Here is a 9,391-nt window from a genome sequence, read left to right as displayed (position 1 = left end):
AATAGTTGCGGGAGAAAGTCTTCAGTTTTTCTTCGCTTGTGTCATTTGCTTATTGCGCCGTAACCATAGATAATCTTCATCGTTTATCAGGATGCTTGGGTCAGCCTTGACTTTGAAGGGAGGAATTTCATGAAACTTTTCATACTCTTCAGACATGTCTGTCTTGCCCTCCACTCCAAGGATGTCCCTTTTTCCTGAAAGAACTATGTGGCGCTTTGGCTCATCGTATGATGTATTCGCTTCCTTATCTTTTCTTTTCCTCCGTCTGGTAGACATGTCCTTCACATGGATAACCTGTGCCACATCATTGGCTAGGACGAACGGTTTGTCTGTGTATCCAAGATTTTTCAGATCCACTGTTGTCATTCCGTACTGTGGGTCTACCTGTGCCCCTCCTCCTGATAGATTGACCCATTTGCACTTAAACAAAGGGACCTTAAAATCTACTCCGTAGTCGAGTTCCCATATGTCCACTATGTAACCATAATATGTGTCCTTTCCCCTGTCGGTTGCTGCATCAAAGCGGACACCGCTGTTTTGGTTGGTGCTCTTTTGATCTTGGTCAATCATGTAAAATGTATTCCCATTTATCTCGTATCCTTTCCAAATCATTACAGTCGAAGATGGTCCCTTGGACAACAAGTACAGCTCATCACAAACAGTGTTGTCACCTCTGAGACGTGTTTCCAACCAACTGCTGAAAGTCCTGATGTGTTCATATGTAATCCAGTCATCGCACTGCTCCGGGTGTTTGGAGCACAGACTGTTCTTGTGTTCATCGACATACGGGGTCACCAAGGTAGAGTTCTGTAGAACTGTGTAGTGTGCTTGAGACCAAGAATATCCGTCCCTGCATATTATTGAGTCCCTTCCAAGCGTGCCTTTTCCAGTCAGTCTCCCCTCATACCGCGATTTAGGGAGACCTATCTTCTTAAGGCCAGGAATGAAGTCAACACAAAACCCGATGACATCCTCTATTTGATGGCCCACGGAGATGCTTCCTTCTGGCCTAGCGCGGTTACGGACATATTTCTTTAGGACTCCCATGAACCTCTCAAAGGGGAACATATTGTGTAGAAATACGGGCCCCAGAATGACAATCTCGTCGACTAAATGAACTAGGACATGCGTCATGTTATTGAAGAAGGATGGTGGGAACACCAGCTCAAAACTGACAAGACATTGCGCCACATCACTCCTTAGCATTGGTACGATTTCTGGATCGATCACCTTCTGAGAGATTGCATTGAGGAATGCACATAGCTTCACAATGGCTAATCGGACGTTTTCCGGTAGAAGCCCCCTCAATGCAACCGGAAGTAGTTGCATCATAATCACGTGGCAGTCATGAGACGTTAGGTTCTGGAACTTTTTCTATGGCATATTTATTATTCCCTTTATATTCGATGAGAAGCCAGTCGGGACCTTCATACTGAGTAGGCATTCAAAGAAGATTTCTTTCTCTTCTTTCGTAAGAGCGTAGCTGGCAGGACCTTCATACTGCTTCGGAGGCATGCCCTCTTTTTCGTGCAAGCGTTGCAGGTCCTCCCGTGCCTCAGGTGTATCTTTTGTCTTCCCATGCACGCCCAAGAAGCCTAGCAGGTTCACGCAAAGGTTCTTCGTCACGTAAATCACATCGATCGAAGAGCGGACCTCTAGGTCTTTCCAGTAGGGTAGGTCCCAAAATATAGACTTCTTCTTCCACATGGGTGCGTGATTCTCAACGTCATTCGGAACAGCTAGTCCGCTGGGACCCTTTCCAAAGATTACGTGTAAATCATTGACCATAGCAAGTACGTGATCACTGGTACGCATGGCGGGCTTCTTTCGATGATCCGCCTCGCCTTTGAAATGCTTGCCTTTCTTTCGACATTGATGGTTTGTCGGAAGAAATCGACGATGGCCCAGGTACACATTCTTCCTGCAGCTTCCCAGGTATATACTATCGGTGTCAAGTAAACAGTGCGTGCATGAGTGGTATCCCTTGTTTGTCTGTCCTGAAAGGTTACTGAGAGCGGGCCAATCGTTGATGGTCACGAACAGCAACGCCTTTAGGTCAAATTCCTCCTTTTTGTGCTCATCCCACGTACGTACACCGTTTCCATTCCACAGCTGTAAAAGTTCTTCAACTAATGGCCTTAGGTACACATCAATGTCGTTGCTGGGTTCCTTAGGGCCTTGGATGAGAATTGGCATCATAATGAACTTCCGCTTCATGCACATCCAAGGAGGAAGGTTATACATACATAGAGTCACGGGCCAGGTGCTGTGATTGCTGCTCTGCTCCCCGAAAGGATTAATGCCATCCTCGCTTAAAGCAAACCATACGTTCCTTGGGTCCTTTGCAAACTCATCCCAGTACTTTCTCTTGATTTTTCTCCACAGCGACCCGTCAGCGGGTGCTCTCAACTTCCCGTCTTTCTTTTGGTCCTCACTGTGCCATCGCATCAACTTGGCATGCTCTCCGTTTCTGAACAGACGTTTCAACCGTGGTATTATAGGAGCATACCACATCACCTTCGCAGGACCCCTCTTCCTGGGAGGCTCGCCGTCAACATCACGAGGGTCATCTCGTCTGATCTTATACCGCAATGCACCGCATACCAGGCATGCGTTCAGATCCTTGTATGCACCGGGGTAGAGGATGCAGTCATTAGGGCATGCATGTATCTTCTCCACCTCTAATCCTAGAGGGCATATGACTTTCTTTGCTGCGTATGTACTGTCGGGCAATTAATTATCCTTTGGAAGCTTCTTCTTCATTATTTTCAGTAGCTTCTCAAATCCTTTATCAGGCACAACATTCTCTGCCTTCCACTGCAGCAATTTCAGTACGGTACCGAGCTTTGTGTTGCCATCTTCGCAATTGGGGTACAACCCTTTTTTGTGATCCTCTAACATGCGATCGAACTTCAGCTTCTCCTTTTGACTTTCGCATTGCGTCCTTGCATCGACAATGACCCGGCGGAGATCATCATCATCGGGCACATCGTCTGGTTCCTCTTGATCTTCAGCAGCTTTGCCCGTTGCAGCACCATCGTGCACATCGTCTGGTACCTCTTGATGTGCAGTAGCATCACCGTATTCAGGTGGCACATAGTTGTCATCGTACTCTTCTTCTTCATCGTCTTCCATCATAACCCCTATTTCTCCGTGCCTCGTCCAAACATTATAGTGTGGCATGAAACCCTTGTAAAGTAGGTGGGTGTGAAGGATTTTCCGGTCAGAGTAAGACTTCGTATTCCCACATATAGGGCATGGACAACACATAAAACCATTCTGCTTGTTTGCCTCAGCCACTTCGAGAAAATCATGCACGCCCTTAGTGTACTCGGAGGTGTGTCTGTCACCGTACATCCATTGCCGGTTCATCTGCGTGCATTATATATAATTAAGTGTGTCAAAAATCATTACAAAACATCATGAATAGATAATTAAGTGACCAAATTAATAGAAGTTCATCATCACATAAAAACCAAAGTACATACATAGTTCTCATCTAACAACATAAAGCTCTGCAGAGCATCTAAATTAATTAAACCATACATTGAAACTATATAAAACATTTCAATGCGAAAACAAATGCGATCATAATCGCAACAAAGGTAACAACTGATCCAACGGCATAATGATACCAAGCCTCGGTATGAATGACATATTTTTTAATCTTTCTAATCTTCAAGCGCATTGGATCCATCTTGATCTTGTGATCATCGACGACATCCGCAACATGCAACTCCAATATCATCTTCTCCTCAAGTTTTTTTTATTTTTTCCTTCAAGAAATTGTTTTCTTCTTCAACTAAATTTAACCTCTCGACAATAGGGTCGGTTGGAATTTCCGGTTCAACAACCTCCTAGATAAATAAAATCTATGTCACGTTGGTCGGCATAATTTTCATAAACAATAAATGAATCAATAGTTATGAAAAGATAATATATACCACATCCGAATCATAGACAGGACGAGGACCGACGGGGGCGGATACCAAAACCATCGCACTATATAAGATGCAATAATAAAAGTTAGAAAATAATACAAGTATCTATCTAAACATACAAGTAAGAATAACTTTCCTTTCAGAAAGAAGATAAGAACAAGAGGCTCACCACGGTGGTGCCGGCGATGAGATCGGCGCGGGTGATCAACGGCGGTGAAGACGGGGACGGGTCGTGACGGACCGCTAAACCTAGACAAATATTGAGGAAAATGGAGCTTGGAGAGTAGAAAGCTTAAGTAGTGTGGCTCGGGCATTCCATCGAACACCTTGTGTGCATAGAAGGTGAGCTAGAGCACCACCAAGCCCTCTCCCTTCGGCTAAGACAAAAAACAGAGCAGTGTGCTCTGCTCTTACGCGGGGGGTATATATAGGCACCTCATTGGTCCCGGTTGGTGGAATGAACCGGGACTAAAGGGCAACCTTTGGTCCCGGTTCAGGCCACCAATCGGGACCAATGATGATGGGCCAGGAGCGAGGCCCATTGGTCCCGGTTCGTTCCACCAACCGGGACCAAAAGGTCCGGACGAACCGGGACCAATGGCCCACATGACCCGGCCGGCCCCCTGGGCTCACGAACCGGGACAAATACCTCCATTGGTCCCAGTTCGTGGCAGAACCGGGACTAATGGGCTGACCCGGCCTGGGCCATTGCCCCTTTTTCTACTAGTGTGGGCTTTGCTATGGTACTCTCAAATAACGGTGGGCCATTCAATTAATTAGATTGGATGGTTAGGATCATCTATTACTTCGTGAGTGTGAAGCCACTGTCTTCTACCAGCCATGTCACCGTACTAAAAGCCTCCCATGAACCACGCGAGTTGAAAGCAGCCGCTAACCAATTGGAAATGGCATCCCTAGTTCGCAGAGCATCGGTAGTGTGCGAAGACATGGTTGTCAAGGGTGCAAAGGCCTAGCGGATATATCTCTGCCAGTTAGGCCAGCCATGCCTTGCAAGCCAATCCGCAGTTCACAGCCTCTTATATAGGAGCAGCCAAATAAAATTAAAAATTGCATTTTGGTGGTGCCCTGTAACGCCAGATGATGCTCTCTCGATGGTAACAAGCATGTTATTAAACTGAGCGCGGTACACATAAGGGACTAAGGTGACGTTTGGTTGATGGGAAATAAGGGCTGGGATAGGCATATGAGAACCCAGTACCTTTATAAGAGCATCCCCATAAAACTGTCATATTGTGGGAGATGAGGCAATTTCGTTGCTCTAGCCAGGGTTTTGGTTACAGCTCGAAATTTCGAGATTTACCACGGTTACCACATATTTCGGTCCCCCTCGGTAAATGGGCATTTCGAGCAAAAAAAATCGATTTTTTGAATTTTTTGAATTCAAACGCTCAATGTATAGTAAAGTATGACATCACTTGACAACACACGTGTAGACAACATTCCACTGAGCTAGCTAGTAGCTCTTTTATGATAAATATAAGTTCAAGTGCTATCTATATCTATTTTGAAAGAATTTGAATTCAATATTTAATAATAAATTTCATTCGAAATTCGTTCGAAATTTACTCAAAATATTTTGGTAACCGTGGTAACCACGTTTAGCGCCCCCCCTCGGTAAAAATGCACCATTCGGTAACCAAAACCTTGGCTCTAGCAGCTCTCCAATAGCTCTTACTTTTTTCGGTGGTCACCAATGTCTCCTCCATCTCCCCTCAAATAAAGGGGGAGTTGCATGTTCCCCAATAGTGTTGGGACCATAATAACTGTCATCTTTTTCCTCCCACATCCTCTCTTCTGACATGTGGGTCCCATCTATTGGAGAAGATTATTGGTGATCTGCTGGAGCATTTCCCCCAATATTTCAAAAAAGTATTATTGGTGACCACCAATACCACTATATTGGGGATGATTTATTGGTGAGCTGCTGGAGATGCTCTAACCCAGGTTTGGTTCATTGGACAGGGATACAAAGTGAGTTTGGGTTTGCCATAGAATAGCCTCTCATCCCACCAAGTCTGTCCCAGTGGAGACGGTTGGATACGATGGGAAAAGACTGCGGCGAGAATATTTTGGAGGAGACGACGATAGGCTCATCTCGATTCCGGTGGGGTAGAGAGGGGGCTGGTCCCGTAGGAGCGTCGCTTGCCGCGCTGCCTGTAAGAGCCGCCAGTTTTTCGGCTTACCGCGAGGGCTGTGGGAGCCGGTGCTCGCCTTCCCACGAGGGTCACTGGAGTCGCCGCCCCCGCCTCGTCGCAGCGTCACGCAAGCCATTCCCCGCACCGAGGACTCCTGAATCGCAGAGCTCAAGCAGCAGCAGCTTGCCGCCATCGCCCCCACGAAGCTGTGCCAGCCATTCGCAGTTTCGCACCGGCACCGCCTCATAGGCAGCCGCAGCCGCAGCATCCTCGGCGTACAGGTAACTGTAGCCGGCGCCGGCGTCGCTTGCCTTGTTGCGCGGTCAGCTGAGTTGACGCACGACTTGCACACCTCCACTGCGCACGAATCTGCCACTGGAGCCGTGCTCAACGCTCGCATGCATTGGACTTGGAAGCTCCCATGAGCGTGCGGAAGCCGTCGTAACTCAAGCAGAGCCAGGCGGAAGGGGTAGGATTCACGTGTGTGTGGATAAGAGGACACAAGATGTTCTTCTTAATTTATTTTAACACATGGACCCCACTTAAAATCTGAACCCAAACCCATTATCCAAACAAAGGATTGGAGTCCAATCCTATTTCCCAATCCATAACCCCCTATCCCTTTCCCACACACCACCCAAACGCCACCTAAGGGTCCAAGTGATTGTGTCCCTTATACTATTCCCGATATGTACACGGTTTTGATTTTTTCCCCCAAAGCTGCATGTATAGGACTAGCTATTGTGCAGTGGAGAATGACAGAATTTTGATGTCCGCAATCAAACAATTCATGCGTAGAGAGAGCCTCAAAGACAATTCTTGATTTTTTTTTTGAGATATTATGAAGTAGGGGAGCTGTATCCATAGGTGCTTTGAGTGGTTTTCTTGTTAGTTGTTGGACCTGCACTCGTATTGCTTACTTTGTAGTCATGCCATTAGTAAACTGTTTTCCTGGTGTTTATCTTTTGGATTGTATTAATTCCTATAATCTAAGAAATTTTATCACATTAATGGCAATGCAATGATCTGTTTCTTTTCACTAATTCCAGTTTTAGCTATGCTGACATTGCCTTTTCACTTCTATCTATGGACATGAAGGGAATTTATTTCATCCAATGCTGCCTTGTTTTCGCAAGACAAATACTCAAAATTCCTGGGCATGTGGTATACACAAACAAATTATAGCACGCACCTGCTGATAAAATAAAGTAGATCAGGAATAACACCAGTTTGACGTAGAAAACACCAGGATTGCCCCAATGTGATCTTCACTCAGGAGTCTGACTCCAACTCTATCCTATACTGCCAAATACAATTCAAAGTCCTAATGTAATCGGACTTGTACAAAATATTCGACAAATATCGAGCAAACTCCACCTTAGCGAATAATCCACCACCTAGAAGTCATCATATGTGACTTCCACGTACACCTGACCTGAATTGTTCCTTTGGCGCTCAATGAGAGCTGCTTGACGGTTTCATCACAGACCCATCGCAAACAAGCGCCTATGCTATCTCTGCAACTCCATACTACATGACTCCACCTACATCTGTGTACCCTTCTTTTTTATCACCATGTTGTCTATCAAGTAAATATAGATTCCTCTCTAGTCTTGACACATTCCGGACTCCCCAAAGCACTACTGCTCCCAATTAGACATCACATGAGCTAACTAAATTCTATACCATCCTTGATCTGATTGCACACATGACACTGAAAACCTCACAGCCGTTGTCCGAGTCGCACATAGAAATTGTCTCGTTAGCCATGCTCTTCCATTCCGCTATAATACCACTCCGGACATCTTACATCGTAGCATCCTATAACACTGGCCAACCAGATAAATCCAATTGCAAGTATACAAACATCCCTCGTCTATACTTCCTTGTGAGATCACACCAACCGTGTTTGTGGTGTGGCCACTGTTGATGGTCACTAAACCCCATATGTGACCATCAACATTCTACCAAAGTGAAGGCAAATCAACATCACACTACTGGTATGTGGTGCGCCACTCCAATATAGCAGTGGCGCACCATATATAGGTACGCCATCCACAGTGTACCACATCCACGGTGCGCCACTACTAACAGTTTTTTTTAATTTTGTTTCAAAACTAGTAATGGCGCATCAGGGGATAATGCGCCATTACTAGTTTTAACTAGTAATGGCGCACCACACCCACGGTGCGTTATTACTAGTTTTGACCAAAAATTCCACCAAATGCACCCCCCGGTGGACCACCTTTCAGCTTTAAAAAAATAAAAGAAAATGATGGAAATGTCAAAAAAATAAAAGAAAATAAGTTTCCCATGTGATATGTGGTCTAGTTGTTGGGAAAATTTACAAATATCAATTTCGAATTTATTTGCAAAATCTCTCTGAAATTTAGTAAAATGGGCATAACTTTTGCATACGAACTCGTATTAAAAAGTTTCTTATATGAAAAATCATCTACTCGAAAAGTTACATCTGAATTCAACATGGGGGAACCCCTTTGCAGATTTTCAAAATCCTCAAAAACCTAACAGAAAAAAGTTACGGGGCTTTTAAGATCTGGAGAGGCAAAAAATTTCAAAAAAAATCAAACTCAGTAATGGCGCACCTGCCCATGGTGCGCCATTACTATCTTCCTGCCTACAAAATTCAAACTATATCAAAAAGATAAAAAAAGTTAGTAATGGCGCACCTGCCTAAGGTGCGCCATTACTATCTTCCTGCCTTCAAAATTCAAAAAAAATAAAAAAAATAAAAAAGTGCGCCATTACTATCTTCCCGCCTTCAAAATTCAAAATAAATCAAAAAAAGTTAGTAATGACGCACCTGCGTAAGGTGCGCCATTACTATCTTCCCGCCTTCAAAATTCAAAATAAATCAAAAAATATATAAAAAGTTAGTAATGGCGCACCTGCCTAAGGTGCGCCATTACTATCTTCCCGCCTTCAAAATTCAAAATAAATCAAAAAAATAAAAAAAAGTTAGTAATGGAGGACCTGCCCACGGTGCGTCATTACTATGCCGTATATATGGCTGGGCGGGGTCCTCACCTCCTTACCTCTTCATTTTTCACCTCCACTCCACCTCTCCTCCTCTCCATCTACTCCTCTCCTCCACTCCATCTCCCCTCCTCTCCTCCACCATACTCCCCTCCTCCTCTCCGGCGACCTCCTCCTCCTCCTCCTCCTCTTCGGTGACCTCCACCTCCCTCCTCTCCTCCCCTCCTTCACGGTTTCTCCTCCCTGCTCTCCGGTGAGCTCCTCCTCCCTCCTCTCCGGTGATCTCCTCCTCCCTCC

The sequence above is a fragment of the Triticum dicoccoides genome, chromosome 3B (genome assembly GCF_002162155.2).
Source record: "Triticum dicoccoides isolate Atlit2015 ecotype Zavitan chromosome 3B, WEW_v2.0, whole genome shotgun sequence".
Classification (NCBI taxonomy): domain Eukaryota; kingdom Viridiplantae; phylum Streptophyta; class Magnoliopsida; order Poales; family Poaceae; genus Triticum; species Triticum dicoccoides.
This window is presented reverse-complemented; position numbering follows the sequence as displayed.